The following is a 26,207-nucleotide window of genomic DNA, read 5'->3' on the forward strand; positions in this document are numbered from 1 at the left end:
AATGAGGAAGATAGACTTTGAAAATTTTCATGCAAAACAATGTGACAATCGACCTCAATGGGCTTCAATGGATGTAAATCGACGATATCTGAAAAAGTTAGTTGCCAACTAACTCAAATATATAAGAATTGATGAGATTCGACTTGAAATGAGGAAGATGGACTTTGGAAATTTTCATTCAAAACAAAGTGACAATCGACCTCAATGGGCTTCAATGGATGTAAATCGACAATATCTGAAAAAGTTAGTTGCCAACTAACTCAAATATATAAGAATTGATGAGATTCGACTTGAAATGAGGAAGATAGACTTTGAAAATTTTCATTCAAAACAATGTGACAATCGACCTCAATGGGCTTCAATGGATGTAAATCGACGATATCTGAATAAGTTAGTTGCAAACTCACTCAAATATATGAGAATTGATGAGATTCGACTTGAAATGAGGAAGATAGACTCTGAAAATTTTCATTCAAAACAATGTGACAATCGACCTCAGTGGGCTTCAATGGATGTAAATCGACGATATCTGAAAAAGTTAGTTGCCAACTAACTCAAATATATAAGAATTGATGAGATTCGACTTGAAATGAGGAAGATAGACTTTGAAAATTTTCAATCAAAACAAAGTGAAAATCGACCTCAATGGGCTTCAATGGATGTAAATCGACGATGTCTGAAAAAGTTAGTTGCCAACTAACTCAAATATATAAGAATTGATGAGATTCGACTTGAAATGAGGAAGATAGGCTTTGAAAATTTTCATTCAAAACAAAGGGACAATCGACCTCAATGGGCTTCAATGGATGTAAATCGACTATATCTGTAGAACTTAGTTGCCAACTAACTCAAATATATAAGAATTGATGGGATTCGACTTGAAATGAGGAAGATAGACTTTGAAAATTTTCATTCAAAACAAAGTGACAATGGACCTCAATGGGCTTCAATGGATGTAAATCGACGATATCTGAGAAAGTTAGTTGCCAACTAACTCAAACACATAAGAATTGATGAGATTCGACTTGAAATGAGGAAGATAGACTTTGAAAATTTTCATTCAAAACAATGTGACAATCGACCTCAATGGGCTTCAATGGATGTAAATCGACGATATCTGAAAAAGTTAGTTGCCAACTAACTCAAATATATAAGAATTGATGAGATTCGACTTGAAATGAGGAAGATAGACTCTGAAAATTTTCATTCAAAACAATGTGACAATCGACCTCAATGGGCTTCAATGGATGTAAATCGACGATATCTGAAAAAGTTAGTTGCAAACTAACTCAAATATATAAGAATTGATGAGATTCGACTTGAAATGAGGAAGATAGACTTTGAAAATTTTCATTCAAAACAATGTGACAATCGACCTCAATGGGCTTCAATGGATGTAAATCGACGATATCTGAAAAAGTTAGTTGCCAACTAACTCAAATATATAAGAATTGATGAGATTCGACTTGAAATGAGGAAGATAGACTCTGAAAATTTTCATTCAAAACAAAGTGACAATCGACCTCAATGGGCTTCAATGGATGTAAATCGACGATGTCTGAAAAAGTTAGTTGCCAACTAACTCAAATATATAAGAATTGATGAGATTCGACTTGAAATGAGAAAGATAGACTTTAAAAATTTTCATTCAAAACAATGTGACAATCGACTTCAATGGGTTTCAATGGATGTAAATCGACGATATATGGGGAAGTTAGTTGCCAACTAACTCAAATATATAAGAATTGATGAGATTCGACTTGAAATGAGGAAGATAGACTTTGAAAATTTTCATTCAAAACAAAGGGACAATCGACCTCAATGGGCTTCAATGGATGTAAATCGACTATATCTGTAAAACTTAGTTGCCAACTAACTCAAATATATAAGAATTGATGGGATTCGACTTGAAATGAGGAAGATAGACTTTGAAAATTTTCATTCAAAACAAAGTGACAATCGACCTCAATGGGCTTCAATGGATGTAAATCGACGATATCTGAGAAAGTTAGTTGCCAACTAACTCAAACATATAAGAATTGATGAGATTCGACTTGAAATGAAGAAGATAGACTTTGAAAATTTTCATTCAAAACAATGTGACAATCGACCTCAATGGGCTTCAATGGATGTAAATCGACGATATCTGAAAAAGTTAGTTGCCAACTAACTCAAATATATAAGAATTGATGAGATTCGACTTGAAATGAGGAAGATAGACTCTGAAAATTTTCATTCAAAACAATGTGACAATCGACCTCAATGGGCTTCAATGGATGTAAATCGACGATATCTGAAAAAGTTAGTTGCAAACTAACTCAAATATATAAGAATTGATGAGATTCGACTTGAAATGAGGAAGATAGACTTTGAAAATTTTCATTCAAACAATGTGACAATCGACCTCAATGGGCTTCAATGGATGTAAATCGACGATATCTGAAAAAGTTAGTTGCCAACTAACTCAAATATATAAGAATTGATGAGATTCGACTTGAAATGAGGAAGATAGACTCTGAAAATTTTCATTCAAAACAAAGTGACAATCGACCTCAATGGGCTTCAATGGATGTAAATCGACGATGTCTGAAAAAGTTAGTTGCCAACTAACTCAAATATATAAGAATTGATGAGATTCGACTTGAAATGAGAAAGATAGACTTTAAAAATTTTCATTCAAAACAATGTGACAATCGACTTCAATGGGTTTCAATGGATGTAAATCGACGATATATGGGGAAGTTAGTTGCCAACTAACTCAAATATATAAGAATTGATGAGATTCGACTTGAAATGAGGAAGATAGACTTTGAAAATTTTCATTCAAAACAAAGGGACAATCGACCTCAATGGGCTTCAATGGATGTAAATCGACTATATCTGTAAAAGTTAGTTGCCAACTAACTCAAATATATAAGAATTGATGAGATTCGACTTGAAATGAGAAAGATAGACTTTGAAAATTTTCATGCAAAACAATGTGACAATCGACCTCAATGGGCTTCAATGGATGTAAATCGACGATATCTGAAAAAGTTAGTTGCCAACTAACTCAAATATATAAGAATTGATGAGATTCGACTTGAAATGAAGAAGATAGACTTTGAAAATTTTCATTCAAAACAATGTGACTATCGACCTCAATGGGCTTCAATGGATGTAAATCGACGATATATGGGAAAGTTAGTTGCCAACTAACTCAAATATGAAAGAATTGATGAGATTCGACTTGACATGTGGAAGTTAGACTTTGAAAATTTTCAATCAAAACAAAGTGAAATTCGACCTCAATGGGCTTCAATGGATGTAAATCGAAGATATCTGAAAAAGTTAGTTGCCAACTAACTCAAATATATAAGAATTGATGAGATTCGACTTGAAATGAGGAAGATAGACTTTGAAAATTTTCATTCAAAACAATGTGACAAACGACCTCAATGGGCTTCAATGGATGTAAATCGACGATATCTGAGAAAGTTAGATGCCAACCAACTCAAATATATAAGAATTGATGAGATTCGACTTGGAATGAGGAATATAGACTTTGAAAATTTTCATTAAAAACAAAGGGACAATCGACCTCAATGGATGTAAATCGACTATATCTGTAAAAGTTAGTTGCCAACTAACTTAAATATATAAGTATTGATGGGATTCGACTTGAAATGAGGAAGATAGACTTTGAAAATTTTCATTCAAAACAATGTGACAATCGACCTCAATGGGCTTCAATGGATGTAAATCGACGATATCTGAGAAAGTTAGTTGCCAACTAACTCAAATATATAAGAATTGATGAGATTCGACTTGAAATGTGGAAGTTAGACTTTGAAAATTTTGAATCAAAACAAAGTGAAAATCGACCTCAATGGGCTTCAATGGATGTAAATCGACGATATCTGAAAACGTTAGTTGCCAACTAACTCAAATATATGAGAATTGATGAGATTCGACTTGAAATGAGGAAGGTGGACTAGAAAATTTTCATTCAAAACAATGTGACAAACGACCTCAATGGGCTTCAATGGATGTACATCGACGATATCTCAGAAAGTTAGATGCCAACCAACTCAAATATATAAGAATTGATGAGATTCGACTTGAAATGAGGAATATAGACTTTCAAAATTTTCATTCAAAACAATGTGACAATCGACCTCAATGGGCTTCAATGGATGTAAATCGACGATATATGGGAAAGTTAGTTGCCAACTAACTCAAATATATAAGAATTGATGAGATTCGACTTGAAAGGAGGAAGATAGACTTTGAAAATTTCCATTAAAAACAAAGGGACAATCGACCTCAATGGATGTAAATCGACTATATCTGTAAAAGTTAGTTGCCAACTAACTTAAATATATAAGAATTGATGAGATTCGACTTGAAATGAGGAAGATAGACTTTGAAAATTTTCATTCAAAACAATGTGACAATCGACCTCAATGGGCTTCAATGGATGTAAATCGACGATATCTGAATAAGTTAGTTGCAAACTCACTCAAATATATGAGAATTGATGAGATTCGACTTGAAATGAGGAAGATAGACTCTGAAAATTTTCATTCAAAACAATGTGACAATCGACCTCAGTGGGCTTCAATGGATGTAAATCGACGATATCTGAAAAAGTTAGTTGCCAACTAACTCAAATATATGAGAATTGATGAGATTCGACTTGAAATGAGGAAGATAGACTTTAAAAATTTTCATTCAAAACAAAGTGACAATCGACCTCAATGGGCTTCAATGTATGTAAATCGACGATATCTGAAAAAATTAGTTGCCAACTCACTCAAATATATAAGAATTGATGAGATTCGACTTGAAATGAGGGAGAAAGACTTTGAAAACTTTCAAACAAAACAAAGTGACAATCGACCTCAATGGGCTTCAATGGATGTAAATCGACGATATCCGAAGAAATTAGTTGCCAACTCACTCAAATATATAAGAATTGATGAGATTCGACTTGAAATGAGGAAGATAGACTTTGAAAATTTTCAATCAATACAAAGTGACAATCGACCTCAATGGGCTTCAATGGATGTAAATCGACGATATCTGAAAAAGTTAGTGGCCAACTCACCCAAATATATGAGAATTGATGAGATTCGACTTGAAATGAGGAAGATAGACTTTGGAAATTTTCATGCAAAACAATGTGACAATCGACCTCAAAGGGCTTCAATGGATGTAAATCGACGATATCTGAAAAAGTTAGTTGCCAACTCACTCAAATATATGAGAATTGATGAGATTCGACTTGAAATGAGGAAGATAGACTTTAAAATTTTTCATTCAAAACAAAGTGACAATCGACCTCAATGGGCTTCAATGGATGTAAATCGACGATATCTGAAAAAATTAGTTGCCAACTCACTCAAATATATAAGAATTGATGAGATTCGACTTGAAATGAGGGAGAAAGACTTTGAAAACTTTCAAACAAAACAAAGTGACAATCGACCTCAATGGGCTTCAATGGATGTAAATCGACGATATCCGAAGAAATTAGTTGCCAACTCACTCAAATATATAAGAATTGATGAGATTCGACTTGAAATGAGGAAGATAGACTTTGAAAATTTTCAATCAATACAAAGTGACAATCGACCTCAATGGGCTTCAATGGATGTAAATCGACGATATCTGAAAAAGTTAGTGGCCAACTCACCCAAATATATGAGAATTGATGAGATTCGACTTGAAATGAGGAAGATAGACTTTGGAAATTTTCATGCAAAACAATGTGACAATCGACCTCAAAGGGCTTCAATGGATGTAAATCGACGATATCTGAAAAAGTTAGTTGCCAACTCACTCAAATATATGAGAATTGATGAGATTCGACTTGAAATGAGGAAGATAGACTTTAAAATTTTTCATTCAAAACAAAGTGACAATCGACCTCAATGGGCTTCAATGGATGTAAATCGACGATATCTGAAAAAGTTAGTTGCAAACTAACTCAAATATATAAGAATTGATGAGATTCGACTTGAAATTAGGAAGATAGACTTTGGAAATTTTCATGCAAAACAATGTGACAATCGACCTCAATGGGCTTCAATGTATGTAAATCGACGATATCTGAAAAAATTAGTTGCCAACTTACTCAAATATATAAGAATTGATGAGATTCGACTTGAAATGAGGAAGATAGACTTTGAAAATTTTCATGCAAAAAAATGTGACAATCGATCTCAATGGGCTTCAATGGATGTAAATCGACGATATCTGAAAAAGTTAGTTGCCAACTCACTCAAATATATGAGAATTGATGAGATTCGACTTGAAATGAGGAATATAGACTTTAAAATTTTTCATTCAAAACAAAGTGACAATCGACCTCAATGGGCTTCAATGGATGTAAATCGACGATATCTGAAAAAGTTAGTTGCCAACTCACTCAAATATATAAGAATTGATGAGATTCGACTTGAAATGAGGGAGAAAGACTTTGAAAATTTTCAATCAAAACAAAGTGAAAATCGACCTCAATGGGCTTCAATGGATGTAAATCGACGATATCTGAAAAAGTTAGTTGCAAACTCACTCAAATATATGAGAATTGATGAGATTCGACTTGGAATGAGGAAGATAGACTCTGAAAATTTTCATTCAAAACAATGTGACAATCGACCTCAGTGGGCTTCAATGGATGTAAATCGACGATATCTGAAAAAGTTAGTTGCCAACTAACTCAAATATATGAGAATTGATGTGATTCGACTTGAAATGAGGAAGATAGACTTTAAAAATTTTCATTCAAAACAAAGTGACAATCGACCTCAATGGGCTTCAATGGATGTAAATCGACGATATCTGAAAAAGTTAGTTGCCAACTAACTCAAATATATAAGAATTGATGAGATTCGACTTGAAATGAGGAAGATAGACTTTGAAAATTTTCAATCAAAACAAAGTGAAAATCGACCTCAATGGGCTTCAATGGATGTAAATCGACGATATCTGAAAAAGTTAGTTGCAAACTCACTCAAATATATGAGAATTGATGAGATTCGACTTGAAATGAGGAAGATAGACTTTGAAAATTTTCATTCAAAACAAAGTGACAATCGACCTCAATGGGCTTCAATGGATGTAAATCAACGATATCTGGAAAAGTTCGTTGCAAACTCACTCAAATATATAAGAATTGATGAGATTCGACTTGAAATGAGGAAGATAGACATTGAAAATTTTCAATCAAAACAGAGTGACAATCGACCTCAATGGGCTTTAATGGAAGTAAATCGACGATATCTGAAAAAGTTAGTTGCAAACTAACTCAAATATATAAGAATTGATGAGATTCGACTTGAAATGAGGAAGATAGACTTTGAAAATTTTCATTCAAAACAATGTGACAATCGACCTCAATGGGCTTCAATGGATGTAAATCGACGATATCTGAAAAAGTTAGTTGCCAACTAACTCAAATATATAAGAATTGATGAGATTCGACTTGAAATGTGGAAGTTAGACTTTGAAAATTTTCAATCAAAACAAAGTGAAAATCGACCTCAATGGGCTTCAATGGATGTAAATCGACGATATCTGAAAAAGTTAGTTGCAAACTCACTCAAATATATGAGAATTGATGAGATTCGACTAGAAATGAGGAAGATAGACTTTGAAAATTTTCATTCAAAACAAAGTGACAATCGACCTCAATGGGCTTCAATGGATGTAAATCGACGATATCTGAAAGAGTTAGTTGCCAACTAACTCAAATATATAAGAATTGATGAGATTCTACTTGAAATGAGGGAGATAGACATTGAAAATTTTCATTTAAAACAATGTGACAATCGACCTCAATGGGCTTCAATGGATGTAAATCGACGATATCTGTGAAAGTTAGTTGCAAACTAACTCAAATATATAAGAATTGATGAGATTCGACTTGAAATGAAAAAGATAGACTTTGAAAATTTTCATTCAAAACAATGTGACAATCGACCCCAATGGGCTTCAATGGATGTAAATCGACGATATCTGATAAAGTTAGTTGCCAACTAACTCAAATATATAAGAATTGATGAGATTCGACTTGAAATGTGGAAGTTAGACTTTGAAAATTTTCAATCAAAACAAAGTGAAAATCGACCTCAATGGGCTTCAATGGATGTAAATCGACGATATCTGAAAAAGTTAGTTGCAAACTCACTCGAATATATGAGAATTGATGAGATTCGACTTGAAATGAGGAAGATAGACTTTAAAATTTTTCATTCAAAACAAAGTGACAATCGACCTCAATGGGCTTCAATGGATGTAAATCGACGATATCCGAAGAAATTAGTTGCCAACTCACTCAAATATATAAGAATTGATGAGATTCGACTTGAAATGAGGAAGATAGACTTTGAAAATTTTCAATCAATACAAAGTGACAATCGACCTCAATGGGCTTCAATGGATGTAAATCGACGATATCTGAAAAAGTTAGTGGCCAACTCACCCAAATATATGAGAATTGATGAGATTCGACTTGAAATGAGGAAGATAGACTTTAAAATTTTTCATTCAAAACAAAGTGACAATCGACCTCAATGGGCTTCAATGGATGTAAATCGACGATATCTGAAAAAGTTAGTTGCAAACTAACTCAAATATATAAGAATTGATGAGATTCGACTTGAAATTAGGAAGATAGACTTTGGAAATTTTCATGCAAAACAATGTGACAATCGACCTCAAAGGGCTTCAATGGATGTAAATCGACGATATCTGAAAAAGTTAGTTGCCAACTCACTCAAATATATGAGAATTGATGAGATTCGACTTGAAATGAGGAAGATAGACTTTAAAATTTTTCATTCAAAACAAAGTGACAATCGACCTCAATGGGCTTCAATGGATGTAAATCGACGATATCTGAAAAAGTTAGTTGCAAACTAACTCAAATATATAAGAATTGATGAGATTCGACTTGAAATTAGGAAGATAGACTTTGGAAATTTTCATGCAAAACAATGTGACAATCGACCTCAATGTATGTAAATCGACGATATCTGAAAAAATTAGTTGCCAACTTACTCAAATATATAGGAATTGATGAGATTCGACTTGAAATGAGGAAGATAGACTTTGAAAATTTTCATGCAAAAAAATGTGACAATCGATCTCAATGGGCTTCAATGGATGTAAATCGACGATATCTGAAAAAGTTAGTTGCCAACTCACTCAAATATATGAGAATTGATGAGATTCGACTTGAAATGAGGAAGATATACTTTGGAAATTTTCATTCAAACAAAGTGACAATCGACCTCAATGGGCTTCAATGGATGTAAATCGACGATATCTGAAAAAGTTAGTTGCCAACTAACTCAAATATATAAGAATTGATGAGATTCGACTTGAAATGAGGAAGATATACTTTGGAAATTCTCATGCAAAACAATGTGACAATCGACCTCAATGGGCTTCAATGTATGTAAATCGACGATATCTGAAAAATTCATTTGCCAACTTACTCAAATATATAAGAATTGATGAGATTCGACTTGAAATGAGGAAGATAGACTTTGAAAATTTTCATGCAAAAAAATGTGACAATCGATCTCAATGGGCTTCAATGGATGTAAATCGACGATATCTGAAAAAGTTAGTTGCCAACTCACTCAAATATATGAGAATTGATGAGATTCGACTTGAAATGAGGAAGATAGACTTTAAAATTTTTCATTCAAAACAAAGTGACAATCGACCTCAATGGGCTTCAATGGATGTAAATCGACGATATCTGAAAAAGTTAGTTGCAAACTAACTCAAATATATAAGAATTGATGAGATTCGACTTGAAATTAGGAAGATAGACTTTGGAAATTTTCATGCAAAACAATGTGACAATCGACCTCAATGGGCTTCAATGTATGTAAATCGACGATATCTGAAAAAATTAGTTGCCAACTTACTCAAATATATAAGAATTGATGAGATTCGACTTGAAATGAGGAAGATAGACTTTGAAAATTTTCATGCAAAAAAATGTGACAATCGATCTCAATGGGCTTCAATGGATGTAAATCGACGATATCTGAAAAAGTTAGTTGCCAACTCACTCAAATACATGAGAATTGATGAGATTCGACTTGAAATGAGGAATATAGACTTTAAAATTTTTCATTCAAAACAAAGTGACAATCGACCTCAATGGGCTTCAATGGATGTAAATCGACGATATCTGAAAAAGTTAGTTGCAAACTAACTCAAATATATAAGAATTGATGAGATTCGACTTGAAATGTGGAAGATAGACAATGAATATTTTCAATCAAACAAAGTGAAAATCGACCTCAATGGGCTTCAATGGATGTAAATCGACGATATCTGAAAAAGTTAGTTGCATAGTCACTCAAATATATAAGAATTGATGAGATTCGACTTGAAATGAGGAAGATAGACTTTAAAAATTTTCATTCAAAACAAAGTAACAATCGACCTCAATGGGCTTCAATGGATGTAAATCGACGATATCTGAAAAAGTTAGTTGCCAACTCACTCAAATATATAAGAATTGATGAGATTCGACTTGAAATGAGGAAGATAGTCTTTGAAAATTTTCAATCAAAACAAAGTGACAATCGACCTCAATGGGCTTCAATGGATGTAAATCGACGATATCTTAAAAAGTTAGTTGCCAACTAACTCAAATATATAAAAATTGATGAGATTCGACTTGAAATGAGGAAGATGGACTTTGAAAATTTTCATGCAAAAAAATGTGACAATCGACCTCAATGGGCTTCAATGGATGTAAATCGACGATATCTGAAAAAGTTAGTTGCCAACTCACTCAAATATATGAGAATTGATGAGATTCGACTTGAAATGAGGAAGATAGTCTTTGAAAATTTTCAATCAAAACAAAGTGACAATCGACCTCAATGGGCTTCAATGGATGTAAATCGACGATATCTGAAAAAGTTAGTTGCCAACTAACTCAAATATATAAAAATTGATGAGATTCGACTTGAAATGAGGAAGATGGACTTTGAAAATTTTCATGCAAAAAAATGTGACAATCGACCTCAATGGGCTTCAATGGATGTAAATCGACGATATCTGAAAAAGTTAGTTGCCAACTCACTCAAATATATAAGAATTGATGAGATTCGACTTGAAATGAGGAAGATAGTCTTTGAAAATTTTCAATCAAAACAAAGTGACAATCGACCTCAATGGGCTTCAATGGATGTAAATCGACGATATCTGAAAAAGTTAGTGGCCAACTCACCCAAATACATGAGAATTGATGAGATTCGACTTGAAATGGGGAAGATAGACTTTAAAAATTTTCATTCAAAACAAAGTGACAATCGACCTCAATGGGCTTCAATGGATGTAAATCGACGATATCTGAAAAAATTAGTTGCCAACTCACTCAAATATATAAGAATTGATGAGATTCGACTTGAAATGAGGAAGATAGACTTTGAAAATTTTCATGCAAAAAAATGTGACAATCGATCTCAATGGGCTTCAATGGATGTAAATCGACGATATCTGAAAAAGTTAGTTGCCAACTCACTCAAATATATGAGAATTGATGAGATTCGACTTGAAATGAGGAATATAGACTTTAAAATTTTTCATTCAAAACAAAGTGACAATCGACCTCAATGGGCTTCAATGGATGTAAATCGACGATATCTGAAAAAGTTAGTTGCAAACTAACTCAAATATATAAGAATTGATGAGATTCGACTTGAAATGTGGAAGATAGACAATGAATATTTTCAATCAAACAAAGTGAAAATCGACCTCAATGGGCTTCAATGGATGTAAATCGACGATATCTGAAAAAGTTAGTTGCATAGTCACTCAAATATATAAGAATTGATGAGATTCGACTTGAAATGAGGAAGATAGACTTTAAAAATTTTCATTCAAAACAAAGTAACAATCGACCTCAATGAGCTTCAATGGATGTAAATCGACGATATCTGAAAAAGTTAGTTGCCAACTCACTCAAATATATAAGAATTGATGAGATTCGACTTGAAATGAGGAAGATAGTCTTTAAAAATTTTCAATCAAAACAAAGTGACAATCGACCTCAATGGGCTTCAATGGATGTAAATCGACGATATCTGAAAAAGTTAGTTGCCAACTAACTCAAATATATAAAAATTGATGAGATTCGACTTGAAATGAGGAAGATGGACTTTGAAAATTTTCATGCAAAAAAATGTGACAATCGACCTCAATGGGCTTCAATGGATGTAAATCGACGATATCTGAAAAAGTTAGTTGCCAACTCACTCAAATATATGAGAATTGATGAGATTCGACTTGAAATGAGGAAGATAGTCTTTGAAAATTTTCAATCAAAACAAAGTGACAATCGACCTCAATGGGCTTCAATGGATGTAAATCGACGATATCTGAAAAAGTTAGTTGCCAACTAACTCAAATATATAAAAATTGATGAGATTCGACTTGAAATGAGGGAGATGGACTTTGAAAATTTTCATGCAAAAAAATGTGACAATCGACCTCAATGGGCTTCAATGGATGTAAATCGACGATATCTGGAAAAGTTAGTTGCCAACTCACTCAAATATATGAGAATTGATGAGATTCGACTTGAAATGAGGAAGATAGACTTTGAAAATTTTCAATCAAAACAAAGTGACAATCGACCTCAATGGGCTTCAATGGATGTAAATCGACGATATCTGAAAAAGTTAGTTGCCAACTAACTCAAATATATAAAAATTGATGAGATTCGACTTGAAATGAGGAAGATGGACTTTAAAAATTTTCATGCAAAAAAATGTGACAATCGACCTCAATGGGCTTCAATGGATGGAAATCGACGATATCTGAAAAAATTAGTTGCCAACTCACTCAAATATATAAGAATTGATGAGATTCGACTTGAAATGAGGAAGAAAGACTTTGAAAATTTTCAATCAATACAAAGTGACAATCGACCTCAATGGGCTTCAATGGATGTAAATCGACGATATCTGAAAAAGTTAGTGGCCAACTCACCCAAATACATGAGAATTGATGAGATTCGACTTGAAATGGGGAAGATAGACTTTAAAAATTTTCATTCAAAACAAAGTGACAATCGACCTCAATGGGCTTCAATGGATGTAAATCGACGATATCTGAAAAAGTTAGTTGCCAACTAACTCAAATATATAAAAATTGATGAGATTCGACTTGAAATGAGGAAGATGGACTTTGAAAATTTTCATGCAAAAAAATGTGACAATCGACCTCAATGGGCTTCAATGGATGTAAATCGACGATATCTGAAAAAGTTAGTTGCCAACTCACTCAAATATATGAGAATTGATGAGATTCGACTTGAAATGAGGAAGATAGACTTTGAAAATTTTCAATCGAAACAAAGTGACAATCGACCTTAATGGGCTTCAATGGATGTAAATCGACGATATCTGAAAAAGTTAGTTGCCAACTCACTCAAATATATAAGAATTGATGAGATTCGACTTGAAATGAGGAAGATAGACTTTGAAAATTTTCATGCAAAAAAATGTGACAATCGACCTCAATGGGCTTCAATGGATGTAAATCGACGATATCTGAAAAAGTTAGTTGCCAACTAACTCAAATATATAAAAATTGATGAGATTCGACTTGAAATGAGGAAGATGGACTTTGAAAATTTTCATGCAAAAAAATGTGACAATCGACCTCAATGGGCTTCAATGGATGTAAATCGACGATATCTGAAAAAGTTAGTTGCCAACTCACTCAAATATATGAGAATTGATGAGATTCGACTTGAAATGAGGAAGATAGACTTTGAAAATTTTCAATCGAAACAAAGTGACAATCGACCTTAATGGGCTTCAATGGATGTAAATCGACGATATCTGAAAAAGTTAGTTGCAAACTCACTCAAATATATGAGAATTGATGAGATTCGACTTGAAATGAGGAAGATAGACTTTAAAAATTTTCATTCAAAACAAAGTGACAATCGACCTCAATGGGCTTCAATGTATGTAAATCGACGATATCTGAAAAAATTAGTTGCCAACTCACTCAAATATATAAGAATTGATGAGATTCGACTTGAAATGAGGGAGAAAGACTTTGAAAATTTTCAATCAATACAAAGTGACAATCGACCTCAATGGGCTTCAATGGATGTAAATCGACGATATCTGAAAAAGTTAGTGGCCAACTCACCCAAATACATGAGAATTGATGAGATTCGACTTGAAATGAGGAAGATAGACTTTAAAAATTTTCATTCAAAACAAAGTGACAATCGACCTCAATGGGCTTCAATGGATGTAAATCGACGATATCTGAAAAAATTAGTTGCCAACTCTCTCAAATATATAAGAATTGATGAGTTTCGACTCGAAATGAGGAAGATAGACTTTGAAAATTTTCATGCAAAACAATGTGACAATCGACCTCAATGGGCTTCAATGTATGTAAATCAACGATATCTGAAAAATTTAGTTGCCAACTTACTCAAATATATAAGAATTGATGAGATTCGACTTGAAATGAGGAAGATAGACTTTAAAAATTTTCATTCAAAACAAAGTAACAATCGACCTCAATGGGCTTCAATGGATGTAAATCGACGATATCTGAAAAAGTTAGTTGCCAACTCACTCAAATATATAAGAATTGATGAGATTCGAATTGAAATGAGGAAGATAGTCTTTAAAAATTTTCAATCAAAACAAAGTGACAATCGACCTCAATGGGCTTCAATGGATGTAAATCGACGATATCTGAAAAAGTTAGTTGCCAACTAACTCAAATATATAAAAATTGATGAGATTCGACTTGAAATGAGGAAGATGGACTTTGAAAATTTTCATGCAAAAAAATGTGACAATCGACCTCAATGGGCTTCAATGGATGTAAATCGACGATATCTGAAAAAGTTAGTTGCCAACTCACTCAAATATATGAGAATTGATGAGATTCGACTTGAAATGAGGAAGATAGTCTTTGAAAATTTTCAATCAAAACAAAGTGACAATCGACCTCAATGGGCTTCAATGGATGTAAATCGACGATATCTGAAAAAGTTAGTTGCCAACTAACTCAAATATATAAAAATTGATGAGATTCGACTTGAAATGAGGGAGATGGACTTTGAAAATTTTCATGCAAAAAAATGTGACAATCGACCTCAATGGGCTTCAATGGATGTAAATCGACGATATCTGGAAAAGTTAGTTGCCAACTCACTCAAATATATGAGAATTGATGAGATTCGACTTGAAATGAGGAAGATAGACTTTGAAAATTTTCAATCAAAACAAAGTGACAATCGACCTCAATGGGCTTCAATGGATGTAAATCGACGATATCTGAAAAAGTTAGTTGCCAACTAACTCAAATATATAAAAATTGATGAGATTCGACTTGAAATGAGGAAGATGGACTTTGAAAATTTTCATGCAAAAAAATGTGACAATCGACCTCAATGGGCTTCAATGGATGGAAATCGACGATATCTGAAAAAATTAGTTGCCAACTCACTCAAATATATAAGAATTGATGAGATTCGACTTGAAATGAGGAAGAAAGACTTTGAAAATTTTCAATCAATACAAAGTGACAATCGACCTCAATGGGCTTCAATGGATGTAAATCGACGATATCTGAAAAAGTTAGTGGCCAACTCACCCAAATACATGAGAATTGATGAGATTCGACTTGAAATGGGGAAGATAGACTTTAAAAATTTTCATTCAAAACAAAGTGACAATCGACCTCAATGGGCTTCAATGGATGTAAATCGACGATATCTGAAAAAATTAGTTGCCAACTCACTCAAATATATGAGAATTGATGAGATTCGACTTGAAATGAGGAAGATAGACTTTGAAAATTTTCATGCAAAAAAATGTGACAATCGACCTCAATGGGCTTCAATGGATGTAAATCGACGATATCTGAAAAAGTTAGTTGCCAACTAACTCAAATATATGAAAATTGATGAGATTCGACTTGAAATGAGGAAGATGGACTTTGAAAATTTTCATGCAAAAAAATGTGACAATCGACCTCAATGGGCTTCAATGGATGTAAATCGACGATATCTGAAAAAGTTAGTTGCCAACTCACTCAAATATATGAGAATTGATGAGATTCGACTTGAAATGAGGAAGATAGACTTTGAAAATTTTCAATCGAAACAAAGTGACAATCGACCTTAATGGGCTTCAATGGATGTAAATCGACGATATCTGAAAAAGTTAGTTGCAAACTCACTCAAATATATGAGAATTGATGAGATTCGACTTGAAATGAGGAAGATAGACTTTAAAAATTTTCATTCAAAACAAAGTGACAATCGACCTCAATGGGCTTCAATGTATGTAAATCGACGATATCTGAAAAAATTAGTTGCCAACTCACTCAAATATATAAGAATTGATGAGATTCGACTTGAAATGAGGGAGAAAGACTTTGAAAATTTTCAATCAATACAAAGTGACAATCGACCTCAATGGGCTTCAATGGATGTAAATCGACGATATCTGAAAAAGTTAGTGGCCAACTCACCCAAATACATGAGAATTGATGAGATTCGACTTGAAATGAGGAAGATAGACTTTAAAAATTTTCATTCAAAACAAAGTGACAATCGACCTCAATGGGCTTCAATGGATGTAAATCGACGATATCTGAAAAAATTAGTTGCCAACTCTCTCAAATATATAAGAATTGATGAGTTTCGACTCGAAATGAGGAAGATAGACTTTGAAAATTTTCATGCAAAACAATGTGACAATCGACCTCAATGGGCTTCAATGTATGTAAATCAACGATATCTGAAAAATTTAGTTGCCAACTTACTAAAATATATAAGAATTGATGAGATTCGACTTGAAATGAGGAAGATAGACTTTGAAAATTTTCATGCAAAAAAATGTGACAATCGATCTCAATGGGCTTCAATGGATGTAAATCGACGATATCTGAAAAAGTTAGTTGCCAACTCACTCAAATATATGAGAATTGATGAGATTCGACTTGAAATGAGGAAGATAGACTTTAAAATTTTTCATTCAAAACAAAGTGACAATCGACCTCAATGGGCTTCAATGGATGTAAATCGACGATATCTGAAAAAGTTAGTTGCCAACTCACTCAAATATATAAGAATTGATGAGATTCGACTTGAAATGAGGAAGATAGACTTCGAAAATTTTCAATCAATACAAAGTGACAATCGACCTCAATGGGCTTCAATGGATGTAAATCGACGATATCTGAAAAAGTTAGTGGCCAACTCACCCAAATATATGAGAATTGATTAGATTCGACTTGAAATGAGGAAGATAGACTTTGAAAATTTTCAATCAAAACAAAGTGACAATCGACCTCAATGAGCTTCAATGGATGTAAATCGACGATATCTGAAAAAGTTAGTTGCAAACTCACTCAAATATATAAGAATTGATGAGATTCGACTTGAAATGAGGAAGATAGTCTTTGAAAATTTTCAATCAAAACAAAGTGACAATCGACCTCAATGGGCTTCAATGGATGTAAATCGACGATATCTGAAAAAGTTACTTGCCAACTAACTCAAATATATAAAAATTGATGAGATTCGACTTGAAATGAGGAATATGGACTTTGAAAATTTTCATGCAAAAAAATGTGACAATCGACCTCAATGGGCTTCAATGGATGTAAATCGACGATATCTGAAAAAGTTAGTTGCCAACTCACTCAAATATATGAGAATTGATGAGATTCGACTTGAAATGAGGAAGATAGACTTTGAAAATTTTCAATCGAAACAAAGTGACAATCGACCTTAATGGGCTTCAATGGATGTAAATCGACGATATCTGAAAAAGTTAGTTGCAAACTCACTCAAATATATGAGAATTGATGAGATTCGACTCGAAATGAGGAAGATAGACTTTAAAAATTTTCATTCAAAACAAAGTGACAATCGACCTCAATGGGCTTCAATGGATGTAAATCGACGATATCTGAAAAAGTTAGTTGCCAACTAACTCAAATATATAAAAATTGATGAGATTCGACTTGAAATGAGGAAGATGGACTTTGAAAATTTTCATGCAAAAAAATGTGACAATCGACCTCAATGGGCTTCAATGGATGTAAATCGACGATATCTGAAAAAGTTAGTTGCCAACTCACTCAAATATATGAGAATTGATGAGATTCGACTTGAAATGAGGAAGATAGACTTTGAAAATTTTCAATCGAAACAAAGTGACAATCGACCTTAATGGGCTTCAATGGATGTAAATCGACGATATCTGAAAAAGTTAGTTGCAAACTCACTTAAATATATAAGAATTGATAAGATTCGACTTGAAATGAGGAAGATAGTCTTTGAAAATTTTCAATCAAAACAAAGTGACAATCGACCTCAATGGGCTTCAATGGATGTAAATCGACGATATCTGAAAAAGTTAGTTGCCAACTAACTCAAATATATAAAAATTGATGAGATTCGACTTGAAATGAGGAAGATGGACTTCGAAAATTTTCATGCAAAAAAATGTGACAATCGACCTCAATGGGCTTCAATGGATGTAAGTCGACGCTATCTGAAAAAGTTAGTTGCCAACTCACTCAAATATATGAGAATTGATGAGATTCGACTTGAAATGAGGAAGATAGACTTTGAAAATTTTCAATCGAAACAAAGTGACAATCGACCTTAATGGGCTTCAATGGATGTAAATCGACGATATCTGAAAAAGTTATTCGCAAACTCACTAAAATATATGAGAATTGATGAGATTCGACTCGAAATGAGGAAGATAGACTTTAAAAATTTTCATTCAAAACAAAGTGACAATCGACCTCAATGGGCTTCAATGTATGTAAATCGACGATATCTGAAAAAATTAGTTGCCAACTCACTCAAATATATGAGAATTGATGAGATTCGACTTGAAATGAGGAAGATAGTCTTTGAAAATTTTCAATCAAAACAAAGTGACAATCGACCTCAATGGGCTTCAATGGATGTAAATCGACGATATCTGAAAAAGTTAGTTGCCAACTAACTCAAATATATAAAAATTGATGAGATTCGACTTGAAATGAGGAAGATGGACTTTGAAAATTTTCATGCAAAAAAATGTGACAATCGACCTCAATGGGCTTCAATGGATGTAAATCGACGATATCTGAAAAAGTTAGTTGCCAACTCACTCAAATATATGAGAATTGATGAGATTCGACTTGAAATGAGGAAGATAGACTTTGAAAATTTTCAATCGAAACAAAGTGACAATCGACCTTAATGGGCTTCAATGGATGTAAATCGACGATATCTGAAAAAGTTAGTTGCAAACTCACTCAAATATATAAGAATTGATGAGATTCGACTTGAAATGAGGAAGATAGTCTTTGAAAATTTTCAATCAAAACAAAGTGACAATCGACCTCAATGGGCTTCAATGGATGTAAATCGACGATATCTGAAAAAGTTAGTTGCCAACTAACTCAAATATATAAAAATTGATGAGATTCGACTTGAAATGAGGAAGATGGACTTCGAAAATTTTCATGCAAAAAAATGTGACAATCGACCTCAATGGGCTTCAATGGATGTAAGTCGACGCTATCTGAAAAAGTTAGTTGCCAACTCACTCAAATATATGAGAATTGATGAGATTCGACTTGAAATGAGGAAGATAGACTTTGAAAATTTTCAATCGAAACAAAGTGACAATCGACCTTAATGGGCTTCAATGGATGTAAATCGACGATATCTGAAAAAGTTATTCGCAAACTCACTCAAATATATGAGAATTGATGAGATTCGACTTGAAATGAGGAAGAAAGACTTTGAAAATTTTCAATCAATACAAAGTGACAATCGACCTCAATGGGCTTCAATGGATGTAAATCGACGATATCTGAAAAAGTTAGTGGCCAACTCACCCAAATATATGAGAATTGATGAGATTCGACTTGAAATGAGGTAGATAGACTTTAAAAATTTTCATTCAAAACAAAGTGACAATCGACCTCAATGGGCTTCAATGGATGTAAATCGACGATATCTGAAAAAATTAGTTGCCAACTCACTCAAATATATAAGAATTGATGAGATTCGACTTGAAATGAGGAAGATAGACTTTGAAAATTTTCATGCAAAAAAATGTGACAATCGACCTCAATGGGCTTCAATGGATGTAAATCGACGATATCTGATAAAGTTAGTTGCCAACTCACTCGAATATATAAGAATTGATGAGATTCGACTTGAAATGTGGAAGATAGACAATGAATATTTTCAATAAAACAAAGTGAAAATCGACCTCAATGGGCTTCAATGGATGTAAATCGACGATATCTGAAAAAGTTAGTTGCATAGTCACTCAAATATATGAGAATTGATGAGATTCGACTTGAAATGAGGAAGATAGACTTTGGAAATTTTCAATCAATACAAAGTGACAATCGACCTCAATGGGCTTCAATGGATGTAAATCGACGATATCTGAAAAAGTTAGTGGCCAACTCACCCAAATATATGAGAATTGATGAGATTCGACTTGAAATGAGGAAGATAGACTTTGAAAATTTTCAATCAAAACAAAGTGACAATCGACCTCAATGAGCTTCAATGGATGTAAATCGACGATATCTGAAAAAGTTAGTTGCAAACTCACTCAAATATATAAGAATTGATGAGATTCGACTTGAAATGAGGAAGATAGTCTTTGAAAATTTTCAATCAAAACAAAGTGACAATCGACCTCAATGGGCTTCAATGGATGTAAATCGACGATATCTGAAAAAGTTACTTGCCAACTAACTCAAATATATAAAAATTGATGAGATTCGACTTGAAATGAGGAAGATGGACTTTGAAAATTTTCATGCAAAAAAATGTGACAATCGACCTCAATGGGCTTCAATGGATGTGAATCGACGATATCTGAAAAAGTTAGTTGCCAACTCACTCAAATATATGAGAATTGATGAGATTCGACTTGAAATGAGGAAGATAGACTTTGAAAATTTTCAATCAAAACAAAGTGACAATCGACCTCAATGGGCTTCAATGGATGTAAATCGACGATATCTGAAAAAGTTACTTGCCAACTAACTCAAATATATAAAAATTGATGAGATTCGACTTGAAATGAGGGAGATGGACTTTGAAAATTTTCATGCAAAAAAATGTGACAATCGACCTCAATGGGCTTCAATGGATGTGAATCGACGATATCTGAAAAAGTTAGTTGCCAACTCACTCAAATATATGAGAATTGATGAGATTCGACTTGAAATGAGGAAGATAGACTTTAAAAATTTTCATTCAAAACAAAGTGACAATCGACCTCAATGGGCTTCAATGTATGTAAATCGACGATATCTGAAAAAATTAGTTGCCAACTCACTCAAATATATAAGAATTGATGAGATTCGACTTGAAATGAGGAAGAAAGACTTTAAAAATTTTCATTCAAAACAAAGTGACAATCGACCTCAATGGGCTTCAATGGATGTAAATCGACGATATCTGAAAAAATTAGTTGCCAGCTCACTCAAATATATAAGAATTGATGAGATTCGACTTGAAATGAGGAAGATAGACTTTGAAAATTTTCATGCAAAAAAATGTGACAATCGACCTCAATGGGCTTCAATGGATGTAAATCGACGATATCTGATAAAGTTAGTTGCCAACTAACTCGAATATATAAGAATTGATGAGATTCGACTTGAATTATGGAAGATAGACTTTGAAAATTTTCAATCGAAACAAAGTGACAATCGACCTTAATGGGCTTCAATGGATGTAAATCGACGATATCTGAAAAAGTTAGTTGCAAACTCACTCAAATATATGAGAATTGATGAGATTCGACTTGAAATGAGGAAGATAGACTTTGAAAATTTTCATTCAAAACAAAGTGACAATCGACCTCAATGGGCTTCAATGGATGTAAATCGACGATATCTGAAAAAGTTAGTTGCATAGTCACTCAAATATATGAGAATTGATGAGATTCGACTTGAAATGAGGAAGATAGACTTTGGAAATTTTCAATCAATACAAAGTGACAATCGACCTCAATGGGCTTCAATGGATGTAAATCGACGATATCTGAAAAAGTTAGTGGCCAACTCACCCAAATATATGAGAATTGATGAGATTCGACTTGAAATGAGGAAGATAGACTTTGAAAATTTTCAATCGAAACAAAGTGACAATCGACCTTAATGGGCTTCAATGGATGTAAATCGACGATATCTGAAAAAGTTATTCGCAAACTCACTCAAATATATGAGAATTGATGAGATTCGACTTGAAATGAGGAAGAAAGACTTTGAAAATTTTCAATCAATACAAAGTGACAATCGACCTCAATGGGCTTCAATGGATGTAAATCGACGATATCTGAAAAAGTTAGTGGCCAACTCACCCAAATATATGAGAATTGATGAGATTCGACTTGAAATGAGGTAGATAGACTTTAAAAATTTTCATTCAAAACAAAGTGACAATCGACCTCAATGGGCTTCAATGGATGTAAATCGACGATATCTGAAAAAATTAGTTGCCAACTCACTCAAATATATAAGAATTGATGAGATTCGACTTGAAATGAGGAAGATAGACTTTGAAAATTTTCATGCAAAAAAATGTGACAATCGACCTCAATGGGCTTCAATGGATGTAAATCGACGATATCTGATAAAGTTAGTTGCCAACTCACTCGAATATATAAGAATTGATGAGATTCGACTTGAAATGTGGAAGATAGACAATGAATATTTTCAATAAAACAAAGTGAAAATCGACCTCAATGGGCTTCAATGGATGTAAATCGACGATATCTGAAAAAGTTAGTTGCATAGTCACTCTAATATATGAGAATTGATGAGATTCGACTTGAAATGAGGAAGATAGACTTTGAAAATTTTCAATCAAAACAAAGTGACAATCGACCTCAATGAGCTTCAATGGATGTAAATCGACGATATCTGAAAAAGTTAGTTGCAAACTCACTCAAATATATAAGAATTGATGAGATTCGACTTGAAATGAGGAAGATAGTCTTTGAAAATTTTCAATCAAAACAAAGTGACAATCGACCTCAATGGGCTTCAATGGATGTAAATCGACGATATCTGAAAAAGTTACTTGCCAACTAACTCAAATATATAAAAATTGATGAGATTCGACTTGAAATGAGGAAGATGGACTTTGAAAATTTTCATGCAAAAAAATGTGACAATCGACCTCAATGGGCTTCAATGGATGTGAATCGACGATATCTGAAAAAGTTAGTTGCCAACTCACTCAAATATATGAGAATTGATGAGATTCGACTTGAAATGAGGAAGATAGACTTTGAAAATTTTCAATCAAAACAAAGTGACAATCGACCTCAATGGGCTTCAATGGATGTAAATCGACGATATCTGAAAAAGTTACTTGCCAACTAACTCAAATATATAAAAATTGATGAGATTCGACTTGAAATGAGGGAGATGGACTTTGAAAATTTTCATGCAAAAAAATGTGACAATCGACCTCAATGGGCTTCAATGGATGTGAATCGACGATATCTGAAAAAGTTAGTTGCCAACTCACTCAAATATATGAGAATTGATGAGATTCGACTTGAAATGAGGAAGATAGACTTTAAAAATTTTCATTCAAAACAAAGTGACAATCGACCTCAATGGGCTTCAATGTATGTAAATCGACGATATCTGAAAAAATTAGTTGCCAACTCACTCAAATATATAAGAATTGATGAGATTCGACTTGAAATGAGGAAGAAAGACTTTAAAAATTTTCATTCAAAACAAAGTGACAATCGACCTCAATGGGCTTCAATGGATGTAAATCGACGATATCTGAAAAAATTAGTTGCCAGCTCACTCAAATATATAAGAATTGATGAGATTCGACTTGAAATGAGGAAGATAGACTTTGAAAATTTTCATGCAAAAAAATGTGACAATCGACCTCAATGGGCTTCAATGGATGTAAATCGACGATATCTGATAAAGTTAGTTGCCAACTAACTCGAATATATAAGAATTGATGAGATTCGACTTGAATTATGGAAGATAGACTTTGAAAATTTTCAATCGAAACAAAGTGACAATCGACCTTAATGGGCTTCAATGGATGTAAATCGACGATATCTGAAAAAGTTAGTTGCAAACTCACTCAAATATATGAGAATTGATGAGATTCGACTTGAAATGAGGAAGATAGACTTTGAAAATTTTCATTCAAAACAAAGTGACAATCGACCTCAATGGGCTTCAATGGATGTAAATCGACGATATCTGAAAAAGTTAGTTGCATAGTCACTCAAATATATGAGAATTGATGAGATTCGACTTGAAATGAGGAAGATAGACTTTGGAAATTTTCAATCAATACAAAGTGACAATCGACCTCAATGGGCTTCAATGGATGTAAATCGACGATATCTGAAAAAGTTAGTGGCCAACTCACCCAAATATATGAGAATTGATGAGATTCGACTTGAAATGAGGAAGATAGACTTTGAAAATTTTCAATCGAAACAAAGTGACAATCGACCTTAATGGGCTTCAATGGATGTAAATCGACGATATCTGAAAAAGTTATTCGCAAACTCACTCAAATATATGAGAATTGATGAGATTCGACTTGAAATGAGGAAGAAAGACTTTGAAAATTTTCAATCAATACAAAGTGACAATCGACCTCAATGGGCTTCAATGGATGTAAATCGACGATATCTGAAAAAGTTAGTGGCCAACTCACCCAAATATATGAGAATTGATGAGATTCGACTTGAAATGAGGTAGATAGACTTTAAAAATTTTCATTCAAAACAAAGTGACAATCGACCTCAATGGGCTTCAATGGATGTAAATCGACGATATCTGAAAAAATTAGTTGCCAACTCACTCAAATATATAAGAATTGATGAGATTCGACTTGAAATGAGGAAGATAGACTTTGAAAATTTTCATGCAAAAAAATGTGACAATCGACCTCAATGGGCTTCAATGGATGTAAATCGACGATATCTGATAAAGTTAGTTGCCAACTCACTCGAATATATAAGAATTGATGAGATTCGACTTGAAATGTGGAAGATAGACAATGAATATTTTCAATAAAACAAAGTGAAAATCGACCTCAATGGGCTTCAATGGATGTAAATCGACGATATCTGAAAAAGTTAGTTGCATAGTCACTCTAATATATGAGAATTGATGAGATTCGACTTGAAATGAGGAAGATAGACTTTGGAAATTTTCAATCAATACAAAGTGACAATCGACCTCAATGGGCTTCAATGGATGTAAATCGACGATATCTGAAAAAGTTAGTGGCCAACTCACCCAAATATATGAGAATTGATGAGATTCGACTTGAAATGAGGTAGATAGACTTTAAAAATTTTCATTCAAAACAAAGTGACAATCGACCTCAATGGGCTTCAATGGATGTAAATCGACGATATCTGAAAAAATTAGTTGCCAACTCACTCAAATATATAAGAATTGATGAGATTCGACTTGAAATGAGGAAGATAGACTTTGAAAATTTTCATGCAAAAAAATGTGACAATCGACCTCAATGGGCTTCAATGGATGTAAATCGACGATATCTGATAAAGTTAGTTGCCAACTCACTCGAATATATAAGAATTGATGAGATTCGACTTGAAATGTGGAAGATAGACAATGAATATTTTCAATAAAACAAAGTGAAAATCGACCTCAATGGGCTTCAATGGATGTAAATCGACGATATCTGAAAAAGTTAGTTGCATAGTCACTCTAATATATGAGAATTGATGAGATTCGACTTGAAATGAGGAAGATAGACTTTGGAAATTTTCAATCAATACAAAGTGACAATCGACCTCAATGGGCTTCAATGGATGTAAATCGACGATATCTGAAAAAGTTAGTGGCCAACTCACCCAAATATATGAGAATTGATGAGATTCGACTTGAAATGAGGAAGATAGACTTTGAAAATTTTCAATCAAAACAAAGTGACAATCGACCTCAATGAGCTTCAATGGATGTAAATCGACGATATCTGAAAAAGTTAGTTGCAAACTCACTCAAATATATAAGAATTGATGAGATTCGACTTGAAATGAGGAAGATAGTCTTTGAAAATTTTCAATCAAAACAAAGTGACAATCGACCTCAATGGGCTTCAATGGATGTAAATC

The sequence above is a fragment of the Diorhabda sublineata genome, chromosome 9 (genome assembly GCF_026230105.1).
Source record: "Diorhabda sublineata isolate icDioSubl1.1 chromosome 9, icDioSubl1.1, whole genome shotgun sequence".
Taxonomy (NCBI): Eukaryota; Metazoa; Arthropoda; class Insecta; order Coleoptera; family Chrysomelidae; genus Diorhabda; species Diorhabda sublineata.